The following is a 19,582-nucleotide window of genomic DNA, read 5'->3' as shown; positions in this document are numbered from 1 at the left end:
AGCAATGAAATCCTAACTAAGACACATCTGAAATCCAAAGTTAACTGGATGCCCACAGTTTTGTTTGCTAAGTCTGAGGATACATGCGGGATCTGGTCCCCCTTTCTTCCTGTCACTAACAGCTCCACCCCGGGCATGTGAGCCTAGCTGGAAACCACACTGAGAGAGATGCACTGCCCTGCTGTAGAAGTGGCCGAGCACCTACATTCTCATCAATCTAAAGCAAGTGAACGAGAAGCAAGAAGAGGGCTGGAGAGATGGCTCAGCAGTTAAGAGCACTGACTGCTCCTCCGGAGAATCTGAGTTCAATTCCCAGCAACCACATGGTGGCTCACAACCATCTGTAATGGGAATCTGATGCCCTCTTCTGGTGTGTCTGAAGAGAGCAATAGTGTACTCATATATAAAATAAATAAATAAATCTTTCAAAAAAAAAAAAAAAAAAAAAAAGCAAGAAAAGAAAGGAATAGAAGAGCATCCCTGTGAAAAACCAAGATCCTCACCTCATAGTTGGGAGTTCTGGAGGCCCAGGAGTGAAAAAAAAAAAAAAGAAGTTTATTAAAGACATTACAAAGCCAGGCATCAATCCACAGAGAGAGAAGGTAAAAATGGCTGGTGCACTGATTTGTCGGGGGGGGGGGGGGGGGGGGGGGAAAGTGAATTTCATATTCCCATTGACTTTTTCCTGAATTCCTCATTGGCTGAGTCTTTCAGGGTGGTACACTCTTCCCAGAGTATAGCATTCCCTCCATCCCAAGTTTTTCCATCCTTCTGGGGCTTGAGCACCCTCTCCTTAACTCTGTCCTGATCTGTGGATTCAGTGATAGGACCAACTGTAACTTTTCAACCCTAAGATAAATTGAACAGCACCCTGGTGCCAGCCGCTCGCTGGGGAAGGCAGGAATCTGGTGTCTCCTGCTTGCTTCTCTGTGATTCATTGCTGAACTCTCAACACGCCTCATACGGAGACGGGGCATAATGATGTGTTTCTCAGAGCAGTCTGCCCACACAGGCTTCATTTCTTTCCTGGATAGACAAAGGTTACAATGTCAAAGCAGCGACACAGAAGGAGCACTGCCCGCCATTCAACTAACCTTAACGAATATATGGACTAAACCACAATGCAGGGAGAAACTAACTTGTTTAAGTCCCTTTATTGGGGGAGTGGCTGACTGTTATAGGAACCTATCCATGAAATAAGAGACTTGGTTGGCATTTCAGAGCTGACTCTGGGGAGCTCAGAGTGCTTCTCTACAATATAGTCATTTGGAAACCCATTGGGATGGATTCCGATACATCCAGGCAGGCTGGGTTGTAAGTTTTTACCAGTAGGTCCTGGGAGCCTTCTGAAATCCCCGCCTTCCTTGTTTCCATTAATATCCTACAGTTCTAGGAGGCAATTTGCTTCTTGGCAACGAAACCTCCGGTAACACGCTCTCCTCTTACATCCTGTATTTCTCATTTAGATGCTTCCTCTCTTCCTTAAGCAGCGAGCTCCATGGAGACCATTATCTGTCTCCATTGCTAGGTCCTCAGAACCTAGCATGGTGTCTGACACACAGGAAGTCTTCAGGAAGTAAGAACAGAAAGGAGGAAGACGACCAGTGGCGTCTAGTTCAGCCATCTGTCATGGACTGGAGACCAGCGACTCTCCAGCAGCCTTTTGGACTTTCAGCATCAGATTATGACTGCCGTTATAAAGCACCCAGCTTCATGGTTCTCAGCCTCTTCAGTGAAAGGTAGAATCACATAAATGATTCTCATAAATGCCCTTAATAAATGTGCCTACTCTTTTTGATTCTGTTCCTCCGGGGAACTGTTTTGACACACCACCATCAGTCGGGTTTTGAATTCCTATTGTCCGAACTCCGTGTCACCATCACATATGACTGGGCCAACTTCCCCTTTCCATGGCCTGCTCAGGTGTTCCTCCTTCCCTTCTGTAATGACGTAACCTTCTCCCTAAGCATGCAGAAGCTGGATACGCTAGAAGTTCCCTTTAGTATAAGACGATGAAAATTCCTTGGCTGGGGGGAGGGGGACTTTCTGGTTAGAAGGCAGAGTTATAACAATGACTGGCGCTTTATTCAGGAGGTAAAAGACCCGTGGTGGTGCAGATGGAAGAAACACAGGAAGGAGTTGAAGGAAAATGTAAAGCAACACGAGGAAATTCTGCACTGTGCACGGAGCCCAGCCGTCCATGGCGGGATGCACGGAGCCCACGGAGCCCAGCCGTCCATGGCGGGATGCACGGAGCCCACGGAGCCCAGCCGTCCATGGCGGGATGCACGGAGCCCACGGAGCCCAGCTGTCCATGGCGGGATGCACGGAGCCCACGGAGCCCACGGAGCCCAGCTGTCCATGGCGGGATGCACGGAGCCCACGGAGCCCAGCCGTCCATGGCGGGATGCACGGAGCCCAGCCGTCCATGGCGGGATGCACGGAGCTCACGGAGCCCAGCTGTCCATGGCGGGATGCACGGAGCCCACGGAGCTCACGGAGCCCAGCTGTCCATGGCGGGATGCACGGAGCCCACGGAGCCCACGGAGCCCAGCTGTTCATGGCGGGATGCATGGAGCTCACGGAGCCCAGCCGTTCATGGCGGGATGCTTCGCAGGATTGCCTGCTGAACACACACTCTTTTCCAGGGGAGACTGTTGTGTGAGACTCTTCCGTTGAAGGCAACACACATGTGAGTACACACACCCCCACTCATCCCAGAAGGGAGCCCACAACAGCTCAAAGTAACGATTGCTTCCAAGACCAACTTGATGAACCAATGAGTTTCTTTGGGTTACTACCAGAAGTGTAGGTGAGGGGATCCTTACAGGGGCAGGCTAGGGGTGAGGGGTTCTTTACAGGAGCAGGGGTGACTCTAAAGCAACTGCAAAGCTAAAAGGCCCAACCCAATATAGGTGTGTGGTGACCACACCCCAAAGCTGCACACCCACAGATACCCAGGTCCAAGAGAGTTCCCTGGGCCGCGATGCTCAGGGTCTCCTGTCCCGGCAGTTGATTGCTGCTTCTAGATAAAGCTGAAGACAGGATGGGATCAGGAGTGACATGTTTATAAAAAGATAAAGAGAGAAAGAATATGTTCTATGGAGGTGTGGTGAGGTGTGGGGGAAGGGGATGTCTCAGCGGGCCCATGTCAAAGCATCTCTTCCCCCTGAGGGGCCAGCCACATGGTATATTATTAGTATAGACTAGACTAGACTAGACTAGACTAGAGTTTATTCAGGGCATGGAGAGGGGAGTTAAGAGGGAGGAGGGAGAAAGAGAGAGAGAGAGAGAGAGAGGAGAGAGAGAGAGAAGTAGGAAAGCCATGAGCATGTGGAGAGAGGGGAAAGGGAAGAGGAAGGGACAAGGGAACAGAGTAGGAACAAGAAGGCAAGAAATCAAGAGAGGGAGAAAGAGGCAAGCAGCCCCTTTAATAGTGGACCAGGCCTACCTGGCTGTTGCCAGGTAACTGTGGGGAGGAGCATACCTGGCTGTTGCCAGGTAACTGTGGGAGTGGAGTTTAGACAGTGGAGTTAACAAGGATCATCTTCCGAATTTTAACTTTCCCAGACATGTGGCCTTTGTTTACCTCTGGAGTCTCATGAGCCACTTGGAGGGGATGTTTTAACTCAGAGGAAATGGTTGAACAAGAGGACACAGAAGAAGCCACATTTAGGAGAGTCCGTGATGGGGAGGGCGGGGGGGTGAGAGAAGAGGGACCCTATATCCCCAGCTCTCACTCATCTGTGGTCCAGATCCATCCTTAAACTTCCCTGCTCTGTAACTTACCACCTGGGCTGGCCTACCAGCAGGATGTGGTATCAAGCAGAAGGGGAGGGGCAACTCTGTAGGTAAACTGCGGACAGAAGAAAATAGAGGATCTGAGGTGGTCATTGCAGCCCCCTGGGGAACCACTCAGTACGTTCATGCCCTTCCATACAGGGCCACACTGAGTCTCTAAAAACAAAACCAGGGGCTGGCAAGATGGCTCAGTGGGTAGAGGTAAATGCTGCCAAGTCTAACACTGTTCGATCCCCAGAAGCTGCATGGGTGGGAGGAAGAGAGAGCTCACTCTTGGCAGGTTGTCCTCCGACCTCCACTTGTGTGCTACAGCGTCCGAATGTCCACAGATATACATTCACAAAATGAAGAAGTAAATGTAAAAATAAAATTAACAAGAGCAAATAGAAATAAAGTAATCCTCTCTCTCTCTCTCTCTCTCTCTCTCTCTCTCTCTCTCTCTCTCTCTCTCTCTCTCTCTCTCTCCTTGCTGCTTCCCTACTTCACCTCCCATGTTCTTGGTTTCATTCTGGGGAACCCAGCCGCCAGCCTCTGAACCTCCGAGGGGCAAAGCACTTGCAAACAGTTTCATTCCTCTGGATGTTCACTCAGACCTAGAGTTTGGGATGTTTTTGGTTTGTTTTGTCTAAAATGGACTAATGTGTCTCATTGACTTATTTTCTTCTAGAGCAGTGATTCTCAACCTTCCTAACGCTGCAACCCTTTGATACAGTTCCTCATGCTGTGGTGACCCCACCATAACATTATTTCATTGCCAATGAAATGTTTTCCGATGGTCTTAGGCCACGCCTGTGAAAGTTTTGGCCGACATCCGTTGCGACCCACAGGTTGAGAACCATTGTTCTAGATCCAGTTTGATCTTGAAGGTGGGTCCCCTACAGACGCAAGGAGGCAAGTCTTTTCTATCCAAACGCTGATATTAAACCTGGTTCATGATTTCATCTTGGACCAATGCATGATGGGAATGTTAAGTTATGGATGCCATGCCATGCCACCCAGTGTTCTCACCAAAGGGAGAAAGTAAACATCTGGGAAGGCAATTTCCCCTGGGCAGTTTGAACCTGCCTCGATTGTCATCACCCCCTCCCCCGCCTCCGGGGTTAGTTAATTACAAACGGGATAAACCGGACACAAGAATGAGCGGGGAGACTGGCAGGGAGCCATCACATCCAAGGGCCCCTGACGTCCTTGAGGGTGTTTTGTGGAAATGAAGGGGAAGACGAGGGGCCAGCAAGAGAGAAGGAGACATGGCAGCTGGTGGGGGAGGGGAGTTTGGGCAGCTGAAAGAAATGTTGCCAAATGCATCATTTTGTTGGCTGGCTGGGAGGCTCAGACTGAGCAATACCTGAGATTTCAAACAGCAAAACTGAAAAGCGCATTCCTTATGAATTTTTAAAATCAGCTCGGTCTCCTTGTCTGAGACCAATAAATTAGAAGGAACATAGAGAAGCTCCGGGGTTTTTTAGCTCTTCTGTTTCTATGCTAAACCTTATCAGCATGACTCAACCCAAAAGTTAAAATTGGCATCTGCTCTCTTGAGTCCTCCTCGCCACAGGTAGCCGGCTGCAACAGAGAAGCGATCAAAGTCAACTTAAAACTCAGAACTCATTTTCTTGAGGGAATTCCAGCCCTGGAACTCGCCCACACAGAGCTGTAGGCAAGTGGATAATTGATAGCGAATACATTAAAGGCGAAAGCATATTCATGCTTCCTGAAATAAGCCAAGGTCTACCAGGGATGGCTGGGAAGAAAATTTTTAAAAAACAAATCAGAGAGCTTCCTAGCACCCAGACTCTCCGAGGGAAGGTACTGGGATGAACTCAGGTTCTTGTGCATGCCACCACTGAGCTCCAGTCAGAAGCCATAAATAACCAGGTTTTTTTATATATAAAAAAATATGTGTATGAGTACACTATAGCTGTCTTCAGACACATCAGAAGATGGCATCAGATCCCATTACAGATGGTTGTTAGCTACCATGTGGTTGCTGGGAATTTAACTCAGGACCTGTGGAAGAGCAATCAGTGCTCTTAACCACTGAGCCATCTCTCCAGCCCCAACACCCAGTTTTTAAAGTGTATGTCAATCTTGTAAAATGATGGGCTTCACTGTGGCATTCTCAGATGTACATATAATGAACCTGGGTCACCCTCAGCCTCAGCGGGGTGTTTGAATGGAATGTTCCCCATAGGCTGTGGTGTTTTAACACTCGGTTCCCAGTTGGTGGCGCTGTTTGGGGAGGCCTGGAAGACGTTGCCATGCTGGAAGTAGTACATCACTGGGGGCGAGCTTAGAGGTTTCCAAGCCTCACAAAACTCTCTGCTCTCTCTGCTCTGTGTTCAAGATGTGAGCCCTCGGCTCCCACTCGTGCTATCATGCCTTTGTGCAGCCAACAGGGACTCTAACCCTCAGGAGCCATAAGCCTGGTAAGTGTTTTGTTTTATAAGTTGATTTGGTAATGCTGTTTTATCGGAGCTACAGGAAAAGAATGGATTCACTCTCTTCCTCTCCCTTGTCCCTCCCCCTTCCCTCTCGTCATATCTTCTCTCCTAATAATCGAGCTTCTACTTTCATATTTTTCTCCAGTGCTGAGAATCCAACATAGGAACTTGTGTATGGTTGTAGTCTCTCTCTCTCTCTCTTTCTCTCTCTCTCTTTCTCTCTCTCTCTCTCTCCCTCCCTCCCTCCTTTTCCTCTTACCTCATCCCTCATTCTTCCTTCCTTATCCCTCCCCCAGCCCTCCCTCCCACTTCCCCTCTCTCCCGATTTTCTCTCTCCCTCCCCCATCTCCTCTCTCTCTCACTTTTTCTCCATTCTTCTCTCCCTTCTTCTTTCTCTCCCCTCCCCATCTTATCTAGATTTGGGGGAATGCCATCTTGGTCTGAGTCTTACTATGAAGGTTGTCAACTCTGCCTGTTTCTGTTTCCTTATCAGTGACACTTCGTGGTTCTTTACGTAAATAACGTGAGTGTGCTTGTGTTTCTTTACTCATCCTTCAATGGCCACTTGAGATGATTCTATAACGTGGCTGCTGTGAGTCGGGCTGTGGGTATGTGTGGTCATCTCTATGGTGGGCTGCCTCTGGCTTCGGAAGCTGAATCTAAATCTAACGGCGCTACAATGTTTTCTTTGAGGAGTCTCCATGATAATTCCCACAATGGTTGGGATGCAGGTATATAAGGTTACTTTTCCCCCTGTATCTCCCAAGCCCTTGTCAGTTGCTTGTTTGTTTATTTTTGAAGCACTGGGATTGGAGCCTAGGGCCTTACGACTATGAGGTCTGACCCACCCCGGTATAGCTGGGACCATTTTGTTCCATGCCATCTATTTCATATTGTTGCTATAATAGGCCTGACAGTCATCAACTCAGAAAAATAACTTGACTCAGAGCAGGGTCATGCTGACCACATCCCCTGTTATGCTCTGTATGTTCTGAGGTTCGTTGATGTTAGGAAATTCAAACGTAAGCTCCACTTAGGACCAATCAGAATAAAGGTCTGTTAGAACTGTTCTGTCTAGTTAGCCAAGATAGCTTCAGTAGAGCTGACCATTGGGCAGCACTTCCTGAACCTGCACGTGAGCTCATTGTAGTTTTTTTTTTTTTTCCTTTATGAGCTGGCCCTGAGAAATGTTTGGGGCTGTAGCCTCTCTCCCCCCCCCCAATTCTGAACTACAACCCTGATCGATCAGTATTAGGGTACATGTTCAATAAACTATCCCTGTCTGACTGAGATCGGTGTTGGTGTGGTCTGTAGGGTGATTCCTGAACCCCAACAACACCACAGCCACAACCCATCTTTCCTGTTTTTTTTTTCTTTTCTTTTCTTTTTTTTTTTTAAAGACAGGCTTTCCCTAAATTGCTCAGGTTAACCTTAACTCATTCTCTGCCATCACCACCACCCTACTTTCTTCTTGTCATTTTATTTCAGGTGGGAAATAGCAAGAGATCTGCTCACAATGACTGACAGCTGACGTCAGCCCGGGGGGCAGGGGTCTGCTCACTGTTCCCTCCCCCCATCTGGAACGCTTAACAGGTCTGCTTTCCTCAGAGGGTTTTGTAGAAATTTTTAATCCCAATCTGGCATTTTTTTTCCCCACCTTTGACCATATTTAGTTCCTGGATAAAAGACACACATAACCTTTGTATTTATTTATTTATTTATTTATTTATTTATTTAATTTATTTATTTATTTTTTTTGGGGGGGGGGTTCGAGACAGGGTTTCTCTGTGTAGCTCTGGCTGTCCTGGAACTCACTCGGTAGACCAGGCTGGCCCTGAACTCAGAAATCCACCTGCCTCTGCCTCTGCTTCCCAAGTGCTGGGATTAAAGGCGTGCGCCACCGCCCGGTAACCTTTATATTTATAATAGGCCTTAATCAGCACTAGAGCTGAACAGACATCTACCCTCTATGTTATTAAAATCTATTTTCTATCGGTAAACCCGAGTTGTCACTTATTATATTTCATCTGGGCTGCTCTTAACTCCAATTGGCCAGCCCTCAGAGCCATGTTTTCTAGACTCCCAACCCATGGTGGCTTCTCCTTCCTCCTCCTGCACCTTCTTCTTCTCCCCTTTGTGGTTCTCCTCTGACCCCCAAGTCCCAGAACCTTAAACCCCACCTATGTCTCTCCTGTCAAGCTATTGGCTGTTGGCATCTTATTCACCAGTCAAAAATAACCTAGGGGCAAGGTCACTTGGGTCTATGTGCAGACCAGTATTAACCTTAGAATACCAGCAATACCAGGCCAACCCACTACGTGTGTGTGTGTGTGTGTGTGTGTGTGTGTGTGTGTGTGTGTGTGTGAGAGAGAGAGAGAGACAGAGAGACAGAGAGAGATAGACAGAGAGAGATAGACAGAGAGAGAGAGACAGAGAGAGACAGAGAGAGAGAGAGAGAGAGAGAGTTGTAAGGTCTGAGTTGATTCTCAACTGTAGGTTTTAGAGTTTTCTTATCTGCCATGTTCATCACCCATCCAGGAAGCAGAGCAAAGAAATTCTGCCTTTCGTCCTTCAGGTGTTGAACATTCAGGCATTCATCTTTAGTGATGTCAGGAAGAACTGTAACCACACTTCATGGGGAGTTCCAGTCCTGCTTCAGAAAGCTTGGCAGGGTCTGCCAGTCACCCTAGTTTTTCCATTGGGTGTAATATGGCACCAGAACTTCAGCGGGGAGGGCTTGTTTTCAAATGGGTTGGCCCTGCAGAAAGAATGGAGCAGACTTGCACAAAACTTCCGTATTTCTTGGGTCATAGAAGGCTGGAGTAACAATACCCCCATTTTTTTTTTCAATGGGAGCAATGGCTAAACCACTCTGGCCTTGAACTTGTGATCCTCGAGCCTCAGCCTTCTAAGTAGCTGAGCCTACAAACCTGAGCCATGCGGCCTGGTTGGCTTTCTTTCTTTCTTGTTTTCCTTCTTTCTTTCTTTTCTTTATTACTGTCTTACTTTCGTCTTTCTTTCGTTCGTTCATTTTTTTTTTTTTTTTTTTTTTGATAGGATTTCTCTGTAGCCCTAGCTGTCCTTGAACTCTCTCCATAGACCAGGTTGGCCTCAAACTCAGGAGATCTAGTACTGGGATTAAAGGCAAGCATTACCACCAATTGGATACCTATTTTATTTAATTCTCTTGTCTTATTGCTTTGGCTGGGAATTAAATCTGGATATTGAGTAAGAGTAGAGAAAGTGGAAGCCGGGCAGTGGTGGCGCACACCTTTAATCCCAGCACTTGGGTGGCAGAGGCAGGTGGATTTCTAAGTTCGAGGTCAGTCTGGTCTACAGAGTGAGTTCCAGGACAGCCAGAGCTACACAGAGAAACCCAGTCTCAAAAAAGCAAAAACAAAAAACAAAACAAAACCAAAAAAAAGAGTAGAGAAAGTGGGACCCTCATTTTGTCCCTGACTTTAGAAGAAATGTTTTTAGCCGCCCCACCCAGCCCCACTTAGTGTGATGAAGAAGCTGATCAACCTCAAGACTGTGTCACTGTAGTTCAGTTTTTGTTTTAAGACAGGCTGTTACCATGTAACCCTGGCTGGTCCGGAACTTTCTGTGTAAACAAACACACAGATGTCCTCCTGTCTCCGCTTCTCGAGGACTTGGCTTGCAGGTGTGTTCTGCCACGCCCCGCTATACTTTCAATTCTTGGGATACCAAAATTGCTGACTGCATCCATTCTTGTGACAGCAGCTCACAAGAATGCGGGACGTTTCCTACTGTGACGCTACATCTTCAATGATTTGACACTGTTCATTTGAACAGATAGAGAAACTAGCAAAAAAAAAAATTACAACCAAAATACCAACCAAGCAAAACCCAACACACCCCTCACTGTCTCCATGAACTTCTCTCTATTCAAAAGATTCGTAGAATCAGACCATCATGAAATCCAATCTCCCTGTTACCTCCAGCAAAGACGAGACCATCTGTCATTTTCAAAAAGAAATTCACCAGTAAACAAAATAATACCAAAGTGAAGAAAAGCCGGGGTGGGGAGTTGGGGGTAGCAGTTGAGTGATACAGGTTTTAAATTTTAGACTCTACAAACCTTACTATATCCTATTTAACCCCCGCCCCCTCATCTCAAATTATTTCTGTAAGTATCTGTGGCTTTTGGATCTTACATCTGCAGCTTCCTGGTTACCAAGGATGTCAAGACAGAATCGAGTGTAAGACAGGTGGCTTAGACCCTGTGAACACTGTTATTTTTCCACTCTTTTCTGGTTGGTGTCAACATAGCAAAGCTTCTCTGTCTTAATTGAAGAGATGGCCATGGGTTTGTTTCTTACAGGCAAAATTTGTTTCAGCTGTTTTAAAAAATATATACACTATTATTTATTTCTGTGCATGGGGGGATGGAGGAGTGAGGGCATATATGAATGCAGTTTTTATAGAAGCCAGAAGAGGGCGACAGATGTCGGAAGCTGAAGAGTTACAGGCGGTTGTGAGCCACCCTTGTGGGTGCTGGGACCCAAACTCTGGTTTGCTGAAAGACCAGGAAGTACTCAAGTGCTGAATCATCTTTCCAGCCTGGGAGCTGTTTTTGTTGGTTTTGTTTTAATTTTATTACTGCATGTTCATAGGTATAACGGAGGGGCAATCCTACACAGTACCTAGGTGGCAGTCAGATGATTATGGTGTCAGTTCCTTCTTCTACCTTTGCCTGAGTTCCAGGGACTGCACTGAGGTCCTTGGGATCGTGGCAAGTAGCCTTACCTGCGGAGCCATCCCATCAGCCAACAGCTGCTTTCAATAGCAAACCACGTCCTTCAGAACTTCCCATAGTCAAAACAAACCATCCAGATCTGGTTTTGGATGTCCCCGCCAAAAGCACCCCTGTAGAGTTGTGGGTCCTGTGTCTCCTCGGCAACAAGGCTCGGCAGCCTGGGGAGGCAGAGCAAGGGGAATTTGACTGCGCTTACCCCACGTCTTCACCTGGCAGGTGCTAGACTGATTTCCATGGATGAGGATTTTAGGTCCCCTAGAACGAGAATTACAAATGGTCATGAGCTGCTGTGTAGATACTGGGAGTAGAACCTTGGTCCTCTGGGAAAGCAACCAGTGTCTCCACCATTGAGTTATCACTCCATTCCCACAAAGCCCCAAACTTAGAAGTTCTCCACCGACAGCTGGTTTTGACAGGACACACCGGGATGTAATTACAAATGTAAGGGTATTCAGTGTGGGATCCTGCGTCAGTTCCCTGTGGACCAAGTCCGATTTTGTAGGGAAAAAAGCCAGCTCTCTGTCCTTTGGTTCCGATCAACACCGTTGCAAGTTTCCGTTCACCATTTTGTGTCCCTGAAATACCTTATGCTTGCTGCTCAGTCACCCGCCCGCATCCACACTCTAGTCTATGCTCAGATTTCCATAGCCTCACCCAAACCCTCGAGGTCGTATCTCAGAAGAAGCTCGGCTGGATGTGGTGGCGCAACGGGTAATGTTGGGTGATGTGTTTATAAAAAGATAAAGAAATGGGGGACTATGTTCTATGGGTATGTGGTGAGGGGTGGGGGAAGGGGGTGCTTCTGCGGGCCCATGCTGAGGCATCCCTTCCCCCTGAGGGACCAGCCACAGGACGGTATAGTATAGAATAGAGTTTATTCAGGGCATGGGGAGGAGAGTTAAGAGGGCAGTAGAAGCAGAGAGAAAGTAGAGAAGTAGAGGACGGCCATGAGCATGGGAAGAGAGAGGTGGAAAGGGAGTGGGGAAGGGGCAAGGGGACAGAGCAGGGTGAGGGGACAGAGTGGGAGCAAGAAGGGAAAACCAAGAGAACAAGAGACCAAGAGAGTGAGAAGGGGGCAAGCAGCCCCTTTTATAGTAAGTCAGGCCTACCTTGGCTGTTGCCAGGTAACTGTGGGGCGGAGCATACTTGGCTGTTGCCAGGCAACTGTGGGGAGGAGCTTAGGCAGAATGCTAACACTGAGTACTCGGTAGACCAAGGCTAGAGGATCTCTTGAGTCTAGGAGTTCAAGGCCAACCTGGACAATTGGGGCTGCTGGGGGAGGGGGGTATCAGGTGGTGAGAGAGAAGGAGGAAGGAGGGGGGAAAGTAGGAGGAGTAGAGGAAAAGAAGAGAGGAGAAGGGGAGGGAACAGTAATAGGAGCTCTCTGTTATGGGCCCAGAATTCTTAGACGGAATAGTTGAAAAGACAGAACATATTTCCTATCTGTGTTGTCCTGCCAGGCCCCTCCCTGTCAATCAACAATTAGAGAGTATTCCTTTGGATGTAGGTGAGACATTTCCAGGAAGGAAAAGATTCCCACAGGTGTCATGGTCATGGTATCTGGGTATGAGATGCTCGCACCTGGAAGTACAGCCTGTGGGATGCTGACCTTTGTCTCACTTTGTAGGAAACACTGGAGTGCTTAGGATTAAAAGGAGAAGACAGTTAATGGCTGAGAGATGGCTCAGTTGCCTACAAACGTCTACTACTCCTGCAGAGGACCCAAGTTGGGGTCTCCATCACTCACGTACGGTGGCTTAGAACAGCCTGAATATTCCACAAATACTACTGCCACTGGTGAGGACGGCGATGATGATGATGACTTAAATTAAAAACTAAAGTAAGAGTATGAAAGTGCTAATGTTTCCAGGACCAAAAGCATCCTCCCTTGTTGGGACAGAGGCAAAGTACAACCAGATCACCGAAAAAGGAACACTAATTAGAACCCGGAGAATTCGATGAGTGAGCTGAGACTCTCAGTTTGGCTCTTTGTACACTCTGTTCCTGTTGTCAGTGAGTCAGGACGCTGTGTTAGAAGGCCATTGCTGAGTGGGTTTTCTCAGGACTCCCACCTTCCTCAAAGTTCTTTTTATTGTCCTTCACTTCCAAAGAAAGCCCTGCTCACTCTGGCCCAAAGGTTTTTATTTATTTATTATATGTAAGTGTTGTAGTAATTATTTTTTTAAATGGCCACTGGTAAAGCCAACTATCTAAGCTGCAGCGGCTCTGGCTAGCTCAGCTGCCATGTTCAGTGGCCAGAGGCCACGTGCGTGCCGCAGTCCAGCCCTGCCACCTTAGCTCCTCCTACATGTAAGTACACTGTAGCTGTCTTATACCCCATAAGAGGGCATCAGATCTCATTATGGATGGTTGTGAGACACTATGTGGTTGCTGGGATTTGAACTCATTACCTCTGCAAGAGCAGTCAGTGCTCTTAACCACTGAGCCATCTCACCAGTCTAGCAGCTCCCTTTCTGATAGACAAATACTTTATGCCTGAGGCTCTAGGCTCAGCCCCCAGCACCAAAAGTTCTTATTTTTTTGAACCCTTGGATTCCAGCCTCACTCGGTTTGGGAATGCCTCTCCTCTTCTTTTTTTTTTTTTTTTTTTTTTTTTTGTGTGTGTGTGTGTGTGTGTGTGTGTGTGTGTGTGAAAAAAAAAGTGTATATTTAGAATTAGTCATCTGGACTCAGTTTAGATGATCCCAATCTTGTTGGCAACATCCAGAGCATCATAATCGGGAGCCAAGCGAACATACGCCTTCTTCTCTCCATCAGGCCTTATCAGGGTATTGACTTTGGCCACATCAATGTCATAGAGTTTCTTCACGGCCTGTTTGATCTGGTGCTTGTTGGCCTTGACATCCACGATGAACACAAGCGTGTTGTTGTCCTCTATTTTCTTCATGGCTGACTCAGTGGTCAGTGGGAATTTGATGATGGCATAGTGGTCAAGCTTGTTTCTCCTGGGCGCACTTTTCCGAGGATATTTTGGCTGCCTCCGGAGCCGCAGTGTCTTGGGACGCCGGAAGGTGGGTGACGTTTGGATCTTCTTCTTTTTGTGGCTGTGGACTCCTTTCAGCACTGCCTTCTTAGCTTTCAAGGCCTTCGCCTTGGCTTCGGCTTGGGGGGGGAGGGGCAGGAGCTTCCTTCTTCGCTTTCGGCGCCATCTTGGCGAAAAGGCGCTTCTCCTCTTCTTAGACATTTATTTTATAGGAATCTTTCCTTGGTGCCACCAAATTTGTCTTCTTTATGAACACAGCATGTAGTATATTCATTACTCACAGCTACTCCCCTGGGGGGGGGGGGTGTTGGAAGAATAGGAATGGATGGAGGAACAAACGCATGCGCCTTGTCGGGGTCTCCAGAGGAACTGAACCGGTAGAGATGAAGAATGATAAGAAGCAGTGTAGTGACAGCTCTGGAATTCTGGTTTCTTTAAAAAACATGAAATATAAGAATTTGCTTTCATTTTAGTCCCAGGTGTGGGATATGGACTACTTGGGACTGTCCACAGCTACTATGATTTGCCTCGTGCACTAGCAGGGGCATGATTCGGCCAGCTGCAGATCGTTTCAATTGTGTGATGTTTAAAATTCTGGGAACTTTTGAGGGGGTAGATAAATGTCAGGTGTTGCGGCCTGAGCTGCCCCACGTTTGGGGGCCAAAAATGTCTCGGACCGATCTATCAGTGTTGGAACCCCTACTCCTAAAAGCCTTGGGGGCTAAACTGTTAGAGCCTGCACTGCCCCAAGCTGCTCTGGTCCTCGGGTCATGAGGAATGGAGACCAGAGTGTGATTCAATCTCGTTTATTCTTCAGTCTCTCTTCTTCTCTCCAAGTCCCAAGTCTTGAGTTCCTAGTCCCTAGTTCCTAGTCCCTAGTTCCAAGTTCTTCTTCGAAGTTTGAAGACTCAAGTACAAGTGTCTAATTCCTAGTTGCCTGTCTCAAGTCTCAAGTGCCTACTACTACTTCCAAGTTCTTCCTCCAAGTGCCAAGTGCCTAATACCTAATAATACTTTCTTCTGTCTGCCTCTCGCCTTTTATATGTCTCACTTCTAAGTCACGCCTCTAAGTCATGTCTTTAGGTCTTGACTCTAAATCTGATCTCTAAGTCACACCCTTAAGTCACACACCTTTAAGTCTCACACACCCAAGGGAAAATCCTGGGTATCTAAAACAAGATGTTAGAGTGTGCTCAGCTGTTGTAGGCTGATGTAATCAAGTCTCTTGTCAGGGTATATGGCTCAAGAGGGCTGCAAGGATGATAGCCGCCTTCTGTCGGCTCCCCACAGTCAGGGCCCTGAGAGGCGGGGTCGGTGGTTGTTGGTCATCTAGTGGAGTTGGCTGTGGCTTGTTAGTAGCCATGGTCAAAGAAGAACAAGAGAAAAGAAATTAGATTCAGGGATTTCTCTCTCTTTCCCCCTCTCTCCTTCTTTCTTTCCTATCTAGTGATGAGGGTGAGGGTGAAATGGGGGGTGGGGGGGTTAAGTGGAAGAAAAAGAAGAATTCACAGACTAGCAAAGACCAGCTACAGAGAGGGATTTATTAGATTGCCTAACATAGAGAGACTAAGTAGTCCAGCAATGGTCTTCTACACCCTGCAGAGCAAGAGACCCCAGTTACTGCCATTTCCAAGAAGCTGGACATGTCTGAATAAGGGGAACCTGTGATGAGTCCCAATATGAAGGTAAAGGGCCTGGGAGAGCCGCTGGTATATGTCCACATTTGAAAGGCCAAGGAGGCTGGAATCTGTTCTCTGTGGGTGATGGCGACATTGGCAGACACGCTAGCTCAAGAACAATGAAGCTTCTGTCTCCTGGCTGGCTTCCATGTCTCCACCTTCATTCTGTTTAGGTCTCTATCTATTGGATGGTATAACCTGTATTTGGGGTCTCCCATCCTATTGTGGTTCCACATGCCAATTCTGTTACGAACGCCCAGAAGTGGGCTTTGCCTCTCTCTCTTTGGGCTCCCTCAATGCAGTTGAGCTGATAATCAAATTAACTATTGCACATCCGAATACCAGGTACTTTACCAATAGCTGTGCTTGGCCAAGGAGATGACTCAGAGGGTAAAGGTGCTTGTTTTCAAGACTGATGACCTGAGTTCCATTCCTGCAACCCACACGACAGGAAGAGAACCAACTGTTGCAAGCTGTCCTCTGACATTTACTCGTGTGCCATGGCGACTTCACACCCACGCATAAGTGAATAAATGAGTGTCGTTTTTAAAAATAGTTAACAAAAATAGATCTGGCCAGGCAGTGGTGGTGAACACCTTTAATCCCAGTACTCAAGAGACAGAGGCAGGTGGATTTCTGAGTTCAAGGCCAGCAGGACAGCCAGGGCTACACAAAGAAACCCTGTCTCAGAAAACCAAAAGAAGGAAGGAAGGAAGGAAGGAAGGAAGGAAGGAAGGAAAGAAAGAAAGAAAGAGATCTGCCACTCTGTAAGATACAGGGGGAGCTTTTAAAGAGAACAGTTCCTTGGAATGCAAAAACTGGGGGAGGGGGGAAGGGGGGCTACCAATCAGTGATAATAGTGCTTGCCGTGCAAGCAATGTGGACTTAAATTCAAATCCCCAGCACTCACATAAAACACCTGTGACCCCAGCATTGGAGGATAAAGAAGGGCAGAGTCCACATCGCTTGCTGGCCCACTGGGCAGGGCAAAACTAGGAGCTTCTGGTTCAGTGAGAGACCCTGCTTCAAGGCAAAAAAGGTGTAGCCCGGAAGAAGGAGATACCAGCAGTCCTTCTCTGACCTCCCAGTGACCTCCTGTATGAGTGTGAGCACACACACACACACAGTCACACTCAGAATTACTATATGATGCAGCCATTTGGTGCACACCCCCAAAAAGATAGAAGCAGGGACTGGAATGGGTATTTGTACCTCCTCCTTTATAGGTGTACTCTGTGAAATAGCCAAAAATAAATAAATAAGTTAATTAATTAATTAATTAAATCCATTGTCTAGTAAAAGATGGAAAGACAAACAACACCTGATATATAGATCGATACAATGAAATATTATTCAGTCTTTATACAAAAGTTCAAAAGGCACAGCAGTAAAGGGTAGGGGGAGATGCTACTTGCTTTTAATGCCAGTCCACAGGTCTCTATGAGGTCCAGGCCAGCCAAGATTATTCAGCAAGACCTTGTCTCATCAAACAAGCATCCAATACCAAATGGTCAGCCCTGAAAACATACATAAAGTAGCATCCAAACTGAGCAGGTTACATTTAGAAATATGTATGTATGTATATATGTGCATTCACATATGTGCATATAACAGCAATTCATGGGAAAAGAGGCCAGGCACTTGAGACAGAGCAAGGAGGAGCATATGGGACTGACTGAGGGGAAATTGATGATGTAACTATAATCTCAAAAATAATATTAAAATAATAAAAAAATTAAAATATGAGACTTTAATTTTCCAAAACCTACTTTTAATATGGGATCTTAAATTCTTTAACCTCCCTTCTAGCCCACCACCCACCAGAGGCAGTGGAAAAGAAAGGTGGTTAGAAAACAGCAGAAGTGGACCTGTTTAGAAATTGTTCTTTGGAGCAAATCTAATCTGTGTTGTCAGGAAATCAGCAGTTCAGTTCACAGGAATCAGCAATGGCAGCTTAATCCTCCCGAAAACACTACAAATACACCAGCAGTCCAGTAGTGTCAGGATGGCAAACACCAATCAGTAGTGGTGGCATGACCTAGCAGAAACAGCCAGGCCTCCATTGATTCTGTAAGAATTTGTAAGATCTGTAGCTGTTTATATTCTAATGGTAATCGGATCCCCCCAAAATTGCTTACAGGAGAGGGTCTGTGTAGCAGGATACTTATTCTGCTACATTGTATTCACGGTGGAGCTTGGTGATTAAACAGTGGAGCTCGGTGATTAAACAGTAGAAGAGGAGGTGAAGCTGGGAGAAAAAGAGAGGAAGGGGAGGGGAGAAACACAGGAAGGCGAGAGGAAGAAGGAGGCTATCAGCCTTAGAGAACCGAGGATGGGTCAAAAGCTGTCCTGGGTAACAACTATCAAAAGGTTAGATATTGGGTAACAACTCTAATTGTGTGGGCATCTTGTTGATTGAGCATTTCTAAATATATAAATCCTTTAGATAATCATTAAGCTTTAAGAGTCTCATTTCTACCGGGTACCGCAAGGATGGCAGAAATTGTCTGGGGCTCAGCCGAGTTTTGTGGATGCCACTGGTGTCTCGTGGGTGCTAGGGCTTGTGCATCTAGCTAGTCAGAGCCCTGGTCAGAGCCTAGGTACAGCAGGAACATGGTGGCTGCCCCGGAACAAGTCTGATCAGGCACCGTTTTCTAAATATCACCCCTACAGGTCTGCACATAGCTTCTGAGAATCTGTCCCAGTTAGTTCTGATTGGTAAATAAAGATGCCAGCATCCAATAGCTGGGGAAGAGAAACATAGCCAGGGGGGTTGTTAGGTTTCCTAGGCTTGGGACCTTGAGGTGGCAGGAGAGAAGAGAGACACCAGGCTTTAGGAGTGTGCAGGACAAAGACAAGAGCCACCATGGGGTAGAGAAGCAAGGAGAGCACCCTGGCCTCTGGGCCGAGAAGGCAAGGTCCAGAGGGCTGACAAAATGGAGTTCAGAGCAACCAAGATGGAACACAGAACACAGAAATTACTAAGTAGTAACTTGGAGTTATTTTGGTGGGAGGTAGATTCTAACAACATAGAGGGTAGGCAGTCACCCAGTTATTGTGGTAACTAGGGCATATTAAAATATAAAGGCTGTGTGTCTCTTTCATTCAGGAACATAAACCACTGAGGGGGGTAGCATTATCATTACAAGGAGTGACCAAGACTAGCAGGGACACCTGGAGAAGTTCCTTGTCATCCCTCTCTCAAAGAAGTGAAGATCAACCAAGATGCAAGACCAGGAAACGTTGCAAAGCTAGCTATGCAAGCCCACTATCGCTGTCTGTTGGGTACTATTTATACACCCTGTAAACATTAACGGGTTCTCCCATGGGTCTTGCCAAGTGTGTCTGTCTTATCAAAACTCCATGTGAGTCTATGTCAGCTGACATCACTCTGCCAATCAGCCTGAGTCTGCGGAAGTGGCAAGAAGCCACCAGAACACCACCAGAAGCTTTTTGGCGCATTTCTGTAGGGGGTGGTTCTGATGCTAAGGTCCTATTCCTCAATTGGTTCTTGATCTGTTAGTAAAGAAAGCCGTGGCCAATTGCTTTCCTGGAGGCAGGTGGGGAGATGCAAGGAAGGAGAAAGGGGTTTGCCATGCTGTGGAGAGAGATCTAAGAGCCATGTGAGATTTCAAAACAGAGTGGCCACACAGGCCGCTCCTACAGGCCGGTGGTCACCTGAGTTTAGCAACTAAAGTTTAGGGCAGGTGGGAAAGGCAGAGATAAGAATTTGGTATGGGAACATTTTTCCAGGCAGGGGATAGTAGCACCCAGAAACTGTGCCAAGAAGTTAAGTTGAAAAGGAACAACTGGCCAGGCGATGGTGGCACACGCCTTTAATCCCAGCACTTGGGAGACAGAGGCAGGCGGATTTCTG

The 19,582-nt window shown here is 47.0% G+C and overlaps 1 pseudogene; it reads right to left on the bottom strand.

Annotated features, from left to right (window-relative positions):
• Positions 1-13,682: 13,682 nt before the first annotated feature.
• LOC143437640 (large ribosomal subunit protein uL23 pseudogene) lies at positions 13,683-14,207 on the bottom strand (annotated as a pseudogene).
• Positions 14,208-19,582: the final 5,375 nt, after the last annotated feature.

The sequence above is a fragment of the Arvicanthis niloticus genome, chromosome 24 (assembly GCF_011762505.2).
Source record: "Arvicanthis niloticus isolate mArvNil1 chromosome 24, mArvNil1.pat.X, whole genome shotgun sequence".
In the NCBI taxonomy this organism is placed as follows: domain Eukaryota; kingdom Metazoa; phylum Chordata; class Mammalia; order Rodentia; family Muridae; genus Arvicanthis; species Arvicanthis niloticus.
Note: the sequence above shows the minus strand (reverse complement) of the source record. Positions and strands in the feature narration are given on the sequence as shown.